Source organism: Pristiophorus japonicus, chromosome 2 (assembly GCF_044704955.1).
Source record: "Pristiophorus japonicus isolate sPriJap1 chromosome 2, sPriJap1.hap1, whole genome shotgun sequence".
NCBI classification, from domain to species: domain Eukaryota; kingdom Metazoa; phylum Chordata; class Chondrichthyes; family Pristiophoridae; genus Pristiophorus; species Pristiophorus japonicus.
In genome coordinates, this window is record NC_091978.1 from 140,083,511 (window position 1) to 140,095,220 (window position 11,710).

The 11,710-nt window shown below is 47.4% G+C and overlaps 1 protein-coding gene across 1 annotated transcript in view; it reads right to left on the reverse strand.

Annotated features, from left to right (window-relative positions):
* The window catches only part of slc7a2 (solute carrier family 7 member 2), a 309,829-nt gene extending 299,984 nt beyond the window's left edge, over positions 1-9,845 (reverse strand). The window contains exon 1 of the mRNA XM_070869767.1: positions 9,760-9,845. The gene's annotated coding sequence lies outside the window, so the exon portion shown is untranslated. The remainder of the gene's footprint in view (positions 1-9,759) is intronic.
* Between the last annotated feature and the right edge of the window lie 1,865 nt (positions 9,846-11,710).

Sequence of the window (11,710 nt, forward strand, 5' to 3'; positions counted from 1 at the left end):
ACTTATATAACGCCTTTCATGACCACTAGACGTCCCAAAGTCGGAGGAATAGGTTATGTGCCAAGAAGTATAGCTTATGAAGATTTTCCTGATTGTATGGAATGAAGTCATGGGAGCATACGAAAAATTGATTTGCTGAGGCAAAGGGAACTCGTAGAGCATGGGGGTGATCGGTGTGTGGTACTTTGCATGGGTGAGGACTCAGGTTGCATGGTTCTGGATTGGCTGAAATGTTTGAAGGCTGGAGGCACTTCAATTGATGTTAATGTCCAACCATTAGAAAGAGAGGAGAGGAAATATTCCTATACAGTAAACTCAGACAGAAAGTGTACATATTTGAAATATTTGCTGAGGACTAAAGCAGGCTCAACAGTGATGCTCCAATAGTGATAACCTCTTAAGAAAGACCACTTGAGCAAATCCATCTTCCAGGTTTAGGAGAGAAAGAGAGAAAACTAGAATAAAGAAGGTCTGTCTGCTCCGCTTTTCCAAGTTGGTAGAAACTATTCAGGATTACAAACATTCCTGGTGGCTCAAGTAGAGCAAAAACATCGGCATGGACTGGTTGGGCCAAATGGCTTGTATCTGTGCTGTATAATCAAAGTAATCCGATGTAAAATGAGTGCTATTCCCCCACCCAGCCCCCCGCCCCCATTCCAGATTAATGCAAGTGGCCAGTATTACCATAGCTCCCCTTTCACATTGGCCACAAATATTGTCAATTTTACAATGGTGGGTGCAATGTTCTAGCAGCCCCAATTCAAAAACATTTTGCAGATGTGCTTTCTGTTTCTAGTGTGAAGACATAGGGCTCAATTTTGCCCAAGCCCGTTTTCTGACGTATTGCCAGAGTTACGCCCGTTTTTCTAGGCCAGAAATGCGCCTGAAATAATTTGCCAAAGTTTCCCCGATCTATAATTCGAAATTGGCGCCGCACAGCATGTCCAGTCACCTCGGGAGGTGGAGCCTGCTGCCTGTGCCGAAAAACAATGCCGCATCTTCTGTGTATGCGCTTGCGCGGGGGAAAAAAGTTACGTTTCTGAAGTCATTGCAATGGACGCGCATGTGCAGTACAGCTCAAGAGTTGGCAACAGGCCATTTTTAAAGAGTCAGTTGTGTGTGTTACAAGTGCTGCGTGACAGCATTGGAAAAAGTCACAGCTGCGGCAGTACAAGATGCAACGCGGTGCAAGGACCAAGAATTTCTTACAGGATGAAGTGGAAGCACTAGTTACTGTGATTAGAGAACAGATGACAGGAGCTGGAAACCAGCACATAAAAGTTCCACCCAAAGAAACGCTGGAATTAAATTGCAGAAGATTACTGCACAATGGTGACCACCACGAGATCTGGAGGCCAGTGTAAAAAGTGGCAGGACCTTGGTCAAGTAGTTAGTGTAAGTAATATTTTCATTTATTCAATGCCATTGTAAATGTGACCAGCTGTATGTGTCCCACCCAGGAGAAAGACATCCTCTCTAAAAAGTTATGTTTTCATCTTTGCAGAGGAAAGTGACACACGACAACTGGAGGAAGCCCGGCAAATCTGCAGCCACTGACAGCCTTGTAAGAGAGGGTCGCTGCTTTGATGGGCCCTGCCTGGAGAAAAGCAATCACCACTGCACGGCCCCAAGTTTCCACATGATTTGCTCCTGATTTTTAGGAGCAACTGGTGTAGAACGGAGTATCTTAGAAATCGGAATTCTCCACATTTAGTTTTCTGCAGTTCTAGTCAGGTAGAACAGTTTCACTTTGGAAGTGAATTTTTTTTCAAAAGGGGGCGTGTCCGGCCACTCACGCCTGATTTGAAAGTTTCCACAGTGAAAACGTACTCCAAACTAACTTAGAATGGAGCAAGTGAAGATTTTTGTACGCTTGAAAAAACCTTGTCTACACTTCAAAAAATCAGGCGCAGGTTACAAATTAGGCATCGGGAACGAGGTGGGAGGGGAGGGGGGGGGGGGGGGGAAGGGAAGTCATTAAATTCTACAATCAATCCTTAGTTATATTTATACAAATATTATACAAATAAATCCAACATGAATAAAAATTTATAAGCAAAGAAAAGATTAAATAAACCATGTTCCTACCTGTGTGAAAGTGCTTCAGGCAGGCCTTTCAGGCAGCGGTGTGGCGTCGGTCTCGGGGGCAGGCAGCAAGCAGCCTTGGTGCTGAGCTTCAGTGCTTGAGGCAGCGGTGTGGCGTCGGTCTCGACGGCAGGGGCAGGCAGCAAGCAGCCTTGGTGCTTGAGGCAGGCCTTCATTCCCCGCGAAGATGCAGCACCCGGACGGACGTGAGGCCATTCGGCCATGGGATTGCAGCGGCGTCAGTGGCTGGCCGGGAGCCGAAGAAAGAACAGCAGCAGCCTTCGAGCTGTGAGGGGGACTGACTGAGGCCATTTGGACAGGGAGAGGCAGCCACATCGACATCTTTATATTTAAATTTGCAGAATGGGTGCACCACATATTATGCAATGGTTTGCTTCCTCATGCAAGAAATTCTTTGTTCTTGGTGGAAGTTGATCCATTGCGAAGTTGAATTGGCACTTTTATTTCTTCAAACACACAGTCCTTAATTTGCAGGCACCGGTTCTGCAAGTTTAGCAGTGAAAAGCTGAACTCACTGATTTCAGCAGGTGATTTATTCAGCAGTGCTGCTAAAAGCACTCCCTCACACACAGAAATATCAAGAAAATTAAAATGCAAGCCTTTGCAGGGGTCCAAGAAACAAATCTTCACTTTTTCTGCAGCACTTTTAAAAATGGCCGAGTGCCAATGTTTACTTCAGACTGCGCGTGCGCGAGCGCTCCAACGCGCACGCGCAGGGTTGCCGGTACCTAGAAGCCTCATTTAAATTGTACCCGCCCCCTCCTACTTACAAAATCGGCGCGAGTGGTAGGCTCCGCCCCCTGTGCGCCGCGCCAAGCAGACAGAATACCGCGTTTTTTTCAGGTGCCGTTTTCGGCGCGTAAAACAGGCGCCCAGCTCTGAGGGGCGCCTTTTTCGCCGCGTGTGGAAACTTGGGGCCCACAAGCTGGGCCCACACTCGAGAGAGAGAGAGAGAGGGTAAGTCCTGCAAATTTCAGAGTCTGGCTTTGCTAAATGTTAAGTACTGCGTGGGCTAGCCATGCTTCGGTTCATGGGGATGTCTCCGTCAGCTACGCTTCGGTTAATGCAGTGTGCTATCATTCATCGTGGTCCTTCAAATCAGCCTACTGCCTGGCCTGCACTGTGTGAGCCTACTCATGCCACCCACCCTGCCCCCTCCTCTGCTGCTAACCATTTGTCTGTGTTCTGTTATATTTTGCAGAACTTGAGGCTGAACCTGACAATGTAGAAGAAAATGCTGACGAGGACCAGCCTGAACAGGATAATATCTTCGAATCCAACCCTCCAGACCAAGAACATGGGGGATATGGAGCTGGAGGAAGCCCCTACTGTTTTACTGACTTTGGAGAAGGTGCCGCTCATTGTGGTGACAGCCCCTTCCATGACTAGTGGTTTGAGCGCTGGTGGGACATTCCATGGTTTCCCACTTTCCGAGGTTGCGGATCCCAGTGGTGTGGTGCAGCGAGACAAACCCAGGGCCCCCCCTTCCAAGGTTGCGAGTCCCAGTGGTGGGGTGCAGCGAGGCACGCCCAGGGCCCCACTTTCCGAGGTTATAGGTCCCAGTGGTGGGGTGCGAGCCACACCCTTGGAGAGAAGGGGAAGGAGAGCTTGACCGCACTCTCCTGAGGTGCAGGATTTAACCGATGTGGTTCAGATGATGTAATTGAGTGCGGAGAGCATTGACCTTACTCGATCATGGCTGGACGCCATCATTAGGATGAGTGATGAGGTAGCAGGACTGAAGGGAGAAGTAACAAAAAGGCCACGAGAAATGGGAATGATGTCCGGGACCATCAGTGATGGAATAGTGATCATGAGGGAGGGAATGTCAGAGGTAGCTGATGCACTGTCAGTGACCATCAGGAGGGAATGTCAGAGATAGTGCAAACACTGTTCCTGGCCATGAGGGAGGGAATGTTGCAGGTCGTTGAGACACTGTCAGGGTGCATGAGGGACGGCATGTTGGAGTTAACTGCTGCAATAAGAGAACACGCCCAGACCCCGCGACCACTGACAGAATCAACTGTCACTCCCACTCAAATCCCCACAACAGTCTCTGAAGAGCCCAAATCCAGGCCCTCCAACTTGCCGTCTGCCACCAATGCCTCCCCCCGCACCCCCCCCCCCCCAACAGGTGCACAATACCAGAGATCTTAGAAAGAATAAGCTTGGTACCAAGCCCAGAAATACTGCGCCACCGCCTGTGGGCAAGAGTGGTGGAGTGTACAAGACCCAGCGCAGTGGGTCTTAGAATAAGGTGGAGGTGAGATGGGTGCAGCCTTTCTTTGCTGTTGTTGTTGTTGTTGTTATTGTTGTTACTGTTGTAACTGTTCTCAAATTAAACGTTTTTTGTAAGTTATGTAAATTTACAAGTTTAAAGGTTTGTAAGTGATCTTAAAATAAAGTTTGATACAAGAATAATTTTATTAAAGTTAAGTACAAAAGAACTGTTTGTTAAACTTTTGGATAAAATATATTTTACATTAAAACTGAATCATTTCCATTATTTGTTCCATTCTTAACACAACTTTTGAAGTATACAAGAATAATTTCCATCATTTGTTCCATTAACACAACACAACATTACAGAACAGCTCCATCGCTGAGTCCTCAGGAACAATAAAGTGTTCACGGATGAGCTGCTGGCGCAAGGTTCGAGCAATCATTAAAGGGGCACAATGGCCCACCTTCCTCCGCCATCATGCTACGGTCTCAGGCACTTGTATGGCTTCCTCATCCTGGTCATCCTCCTCCTGCTCGTCATCTGCATGTTCCGCATCATTATCATCAGCCCCTCTCACCGCAGATGGGTCTTCCACTACCAGCTGCTGCTGCCTCATGATGGCTAACTTATGCAGCATGCAGCACACAACAGTGAACTGACCGACAATCTCAGGGGAGTACAGCAGGAAGCCTCCGGAATGGTCCAGGCATCAGAGACGCTATTTCAAGATGCCAATGGTCCTCTCTATGATGCTGCGCGTCGCAATGTGCGACATGTTGTATTCGCGGTCAGCTTCCGTCCGGGTTACGCGTAGGAGTGTCATGAGCCAGGTGGCGAGGCCGTACCCTTTGTCTCCCAGTAGCCAGCTCTGCCATTCTAGGGGCTGCTGAAACATGGCAGATATAACACTGTCACGTAGGATGAATGCATCATGGGTGCTCCCAGGGTATCTTGCATCGACTGACATGATACGATGCATGTCGTCACACACGAGCTGTACATTAATGGAGTGGAAGCCTTTTCTGTTTCTGTACATCTCGGAATCCTCCAAAGGTGCTCACAAGGTGATGTGGGTATAATCAATGCAGTCCTGTATCTTTGGGAAGCCAGCAATCCTGGAGAAGCCCACAGCCCTCTCATGCATTGTTTGGCCGGACATGGGGAACTTTATGAAGTCATTCCTCCACGCATACAGTGCAGCCGTGACCTGGCGAATGGAGACATGTGTTGCATGTTGAGGGATGCGCACATATCGCCAGTTGTAGCTTGAAAAGAGCCGGAGGCATAGAATGAAAGTGCAGCTGTACCCTTCACTTCAACTGACAAAGCAGTCCTCCTGATGCTTGTAGGTTGCAGGTCTGCTTTGACCAACTCACAGATCTCACTTACAACTTCTTTGCAGAAGCGCAGCCTTCTGAGAGTCTGCAAAACTCAGGTGCAGGTACGAACGCCTGTCTCGATGTACCAGAGGTGGGTAAGGCCTTCTGCCCAGCACCCTACAGGCTCTGATGTTCCTGATATGATGACGTCAAATCAATTGTCTCCTACATAGCACCATGAAGCAGAAGACTCGCATAAGGTATGGCATTGTCAGTATTGCCCCCATACTTAAATTTTGTCTTTGAAAGAAGCTGAAAACGACAGGAAAGCAGGTAGGACAGGTTCGCAGTTTCTCTCCCCAAGGTCTGTATGGATGGATCACACCCAAGGTCTTGTGACTTCTCCTCTCCCACCTCCCCCCCCCCCCCCCCGCCTCCCTTTAACTAACTGCAGTCTTGTGACTTCTCCCCTTCTCTCTCTTCCCCCCCCCCTCCCCCCGCAACTACTCATTGCAGTCTTCAGCAGCCTTCCGATCGGTACCTCCCTCCCCAGGCTCAGTTGCAGAAGCCTTCAGATCGGCATCTCTCTCTTTCTCTCGCTCTCCTCCTCCCCCACCCCCCAACGGGCTTGTTTTCCAGCCGAGCCCCAAGCCCCTGTGTCCATGTGCGGGGCCGATTCTGCCGGCCAAAGCTACAACTCTCCAGCCCTGCTTCAAGACGTTCGATGGTGGCATGTGAGTGAGCACAAAAAAAGAGAAAACTTCTGAAATCCAACAAACTTCTATTTACTACGTTGAGAGGTTAAAAAAAAGTTTAACTTTATTATTGATTTTCACAGTGTTCTTGACTCCCTCCAAAATCTTCGATTAAAAATAATGGCGTCTTTCAGCGCCAATTTGTCAATGTGCGCTGGTTTTCTTAAGTGCCCAGAAGGTTTTTCGGGAGTGGTCAGATACACCGACCTAGGCGGAAAAAATGTTGGCCAAACTGCGAAAAATTATAAAAACCGGCGCAGACATGAGGGAACGCCCTCTTTTACATCAAATAAAACTCACCTAGAAAAATCGTAACTAAATCAGTTCTGCTGGCACAGATCGCAGGGGGAAACGTTAAAAAAAATAAATACACAAAAAAAATGGCACGCTTCAAAAAAACGGCGCAAATGACCCAGGAAAATTGAGCCCCTAGGCTTGGCTTAAACCTTTTAATGCCAATAGCTTTCTATGGTCACCTAAAATCAACAGAAAAGAACACTCAATTTTGTATTTGGAACTTGTGTATACATTTAAATTCATGAATTGCACTCGACTCCACTGAAATACAAGGTCTTCATACTTCATTTTACAATCATGCTGGAAGCACCGGCTACATTGGAGGTTTCACAAACAGCATAAATTAAACGCTGTCTTCAATTTTTAGCAATTCATGTTAAACTTAAATTGTAAGTACAATTCTGCCGTACTGAACAGAAAGCTTGTTTCACCAAACACACCACTTTAAACGGACAACTGAACATACACTACCATTAAAATAACTACAAATACAAATTGCACAAATACAGAAGATACACAAAAGAACTGGTAGACTAGGAATAATGAACAGAATGACAATGATCACACATCATGCGAGTTAAATCATCCGCAACACAAGTGGCTTACTTTCTACAAAATATTGGTTCCCAAGTGTACCCTATTCATACAATCATTTGTACTATATTATCAGTATTTTTATATGTTTAGTATACAACTCTTCTTGAGCTTACTTAAGATTCTGACTATGATTTGATGTGTATTTTCAGATCATGTCGTACATTTTTTTCCATGGCTATAGAACCAAAGAGGCCTGCCAAAGGCAAGTGTTGAATTCTTGTTGGCCCCAGAGGAGCATGATTGCAACCTTTCTCCCCTCCCCCTACAAACTGAAATAAACAGCTAGTGGGGGCGAAATTACCCCTTTTGATAGCCTCGTTAGTGCCTCTGGGATAAGCGTTTTTTGTCCGGGGGAAGGGGTCGCTACCGTCTCTCGGGAAATTGCCGCAGAGGTCTGGGAGGTGCTGTCCCAGCAGCGCCGCACCCTGTGGTTAGCACTCCGGACCACCACTCCATGTGCGGCAACACCGCACTGCCCCGTGCCGATCCGAGAATTGCCCTGCGGGCCACGAGGCTGGCGGACGTCTGCCCTCAGGGCGGCGTTTAAAGGGGAGGCCTGCAGTGCCCCGGGCCGCCATCTTTATTTGTCAGCCGACTCTTGGGTCAGCCTGACCATGGCCGCCCTAGCGTGGACCAGGCCGCCGTGGTGCAGCCTGGCGCTCTGTTTTGGGTGCCGGGCTGTTGGCCTGATCTCACGCTGCCCTGGTGTTCCAGTGGCGGCCACCAAAGGGCCATGCAGAGTGCGCAGCGGCCCACCCGTTTAATCCAAAGGGAGGAGTGTTGAAGCGCATTAGTGCTACGCGGAGTCGTAGCGCTGGATGCAGTGCCGCATTACCACCCTGGGAGCAGCCTCAAAAAGGAATCAGAGCGCTGGAGACAGTGCTCCACTTCCTTTGAGGGGCGGTTGGCATAATTCTGCGCTGGAGGCGGATCTTTTGGGGCGGGCGATAAATGTCCCAGCCCCGGAAGATTTCCACCCCCAATTGGGACAAAGGGCAATTTCGCCCTCAGTATCAGTAACGGGGACCATGAAACTACTAGATTGTCGTAAAAACCCATCTGGTTCACTCATGTCCTTCAGGGAAGGAAATCTGCCGTCCTTACCTGGTCTGGCCTATATATGACTCCAGACCCACAGCAATCTGGTTGACACTTAACTGCCCTCTGAAATGGCCTCGCAAGCCACTAAATTGCAGCTCACTGCCACCTTCTAGAGGGCAATTAGGGATGGATAATAAATGCTGCCCTCGCCGGCGACATCCACATCCCATGAATTAATACATTAACCAACCTTGCAAATGGACATCCTGGCCCGATCTTCAGGCGTCAATCTGATGAGCTGCATCGGACGCCATGAAGCTAGTTTGACAAATTTAAATGAGGCCAGGGCTTCAAAGTCATGGGGGCCATTTTGCCACTGGAAATGGGCAGCAGGCCAGCCAGCGCACTCCACCGGCCGATTGCCCAAAAGTCAGAATAGACCCCCCCTGAGCGAAGGCAAGACTACCTCTCCATGTGATGCCTCCCCCCACATCCCGATAGACAAATAGTCTACTGCCATTCACCGTCTAGGTTCACACATCAAGAATAACCACTTTTTATGGAACCATTGCCTACATTTTCTGTGTGTGTGTTGGCAACAAGGAACCTAGCCCACCACGAGTGTGTGCTTGGAAAATTATCCCTCCCCTTACCTCCTATCTTCCAATCAGGAACCAGTAATGGGGGGAGAAAATATGGGTACGAGGAAAATATAAACCAACTTGTTGATATACATTAAAAAAATAGAAAAATATACAAAAATGTTGCTCGACTTGAATGTGTCATTTGGGGCGAACCTCTTGAATCCCCCTAGGCCGCTTCAGGAATAAACTACTCTAACTCCAACATGAATTCGGTTGGAAATATTGAAAGTGCACACGCGACATGCGAGTTTTCATTTCTGGCGTTATGGCATGACGTTCATTTGTGAAAAATCACAAACTTCAATTCCGAGCCAAGTTGCCTGCGAAGTACGTAACCCGTGGGGCAATAGGAACTAAAGAAGATGCATATGGTTTGAAATACATTCATCGTCCTCGCCTTCTGGGTGCTTAAATAATTTAGTGTAACACAGATTGTTTCTGTACAGTAACCGTAAATATATCAAAATAACATTCTCAACTTGCTCAGGAGAGCTCGGCACTAACCAGCCACAATGTAGGTACACAATGTCGCAATTCCCTCACAACTAAACACTTCATAGGGAGCGAAACACAGATTGCAGTATTTATAAAGTGGAAACACAGCCACCTTGCCGCCCCTTTTGTACACAATTACAAGTATTCGGGAATAACTTATTTTTCTTACAAAAGTGCACCTACAAATAACAAGAAACGTTTCCCCAAAGTGCAATAACCGAGTTAAAAAATTACACGACACCAATTTCCAAAGACGGACACATGGTTGTTTTGGCTCCTACCTCTGCTCCACGGTCGTACCGAAAGTGAACGCAAACAATTCCTGCAAGATATAGAGTGAGCTGGGCCACGTGCACATTCTTTCTGCATTCAGGGGGAGAGGGGGCGACAGAGGGGCGGTGCGCTGCCAGCAATAGTGTCAGTGCTCGCAAACCCGCAGCAACGTTCCCAACTCCAGCCAAAAGCAACATCTTCCCAAAGCAGATGTGACTTTGCCTCTAAAATAGACTTAACATTTCCATAGATATTTTGTTCAAATATTGTGAATGTTTTTCAGGGCTTTAAATTATTAGCGCAGTTGTGCATTTTTCTTGCACGGTATTTCCATGCATGCTAAAACTGACCAACCTGTCAACTCACAAAAAACAAAGCCACAACTGAAAAACAACCCTGAATAAAAGTCTCCAAAGTTGCTGAATAAATAAATTTTATTACATTATATTTCAAGGTTTTTATTGGTATTTTGAAATCGCATTTCACAATGCAGCTTTTCTGTGAAAACTGAAACACAATTGCCTCATGTATAACATACAAAAAGTAATTACAATGGCAGTGCTGTGGGCCATGAACTTGCCATGACTTAAACTGTAGTTCTGACCAATATTCCATCAGTTGTATTATGAGAGAAAAAAACACAAGTATACTGTTATATATGTGGACTTGTATTTACTCTGTACAGCCACCAGAGGGCTCATTCCCCGAGTCCCAAGGGAACCCATAATCCCTTGGGAGCACAGGTATTTAAGAAGGCTTCACAGGTTGGAGAGGCATTCTGGAGACCTGCAATAAAAGACTAAGGTCACACGTTACTTTGAGCTCAAAGGTTCAGTCTGACTCTTTCTCCATACACTACAACTGGTGACGAGATACAGATAGCGAACCCAAAGATGCAGAGAAGTGGGCAGCCTGGAGAAATGCTCGGAGGGAGATGATTGGGAAACCTTCGTGGAACGACTTGACCAATACTTTGTGGCCAACGAGCTAGATGGGGAAGAAAACGCTGCCAAACGTACAGCGATCCTCCTCACCGTCTGTGGGGCACCAACGTATGGCCTCATGAAGAATCTGCTCACTCCAGCGAAACCCACAGAGAAATCGTATGACAATTTGTGCACACTGGTCTGAGAGCATTTGAACCCGAACGAAAGTGTTCTGATGGCGAGGTATCGGTTCTACACCTACAAAAGGTCTGAAGGCCAGGAAGTGGCGAGTTATGTCGCTGAACTAAGACGCCTTGGAGGACATTGCAAATTTGAAGAACATTTGGAGAACATGCTCAGAGACTTTGTCATACTTGGCATTGGCCACGAAACCATACTTCGCAAACTTTTGACTGTTGAGACCCCAACCTTGAGTAAGGCCATTGCGATAGCCCAGGCGTTCATTGCCACCAGTGACAATACTAAGCAAATCTCTCAGCACACAAGTGCTTCTACAAGTACTGTGAACAAAGTGATGTTGTTTTCAAATCACAACGTAAGGCCAGGTCACACTTACCTGGAGCTACGTGTCCACAGATGTCTCAGAGTCCACCATCAAGGGTGATGAATGCAAGGTCATTAACACCTTGTTGGCGTTGCGGGGGTCATCATCGTTTCCATTCATGCCGATTCAAAGGATACATTTGCAAAGGCTGTGGAACAATGGGACACCTCCAACGTATGTGCAGGCGAGCTGCTAAGCCTGTTAAACCTGCAAACTACCATGTTGCAGAGGAGGACTGATCCATGGAGGATCACGACGAACCAGAGCCTCAGATAGAGGAGGCAGAGGTACATGGGGTGCACACATTCACCACGAATTGTCCCCCGATAATGCTGAATGTTGAACTAAATGGACTCCCGGTGTCAATGGAGCTGGACATGGGTGCGAGCCAGTCCATCATGGGCAAAAAGACTTTCAAAAGGTTGTGGTGCAACAAGGCCTCAAGGCCAGTCTTAACTCCAATTCGCA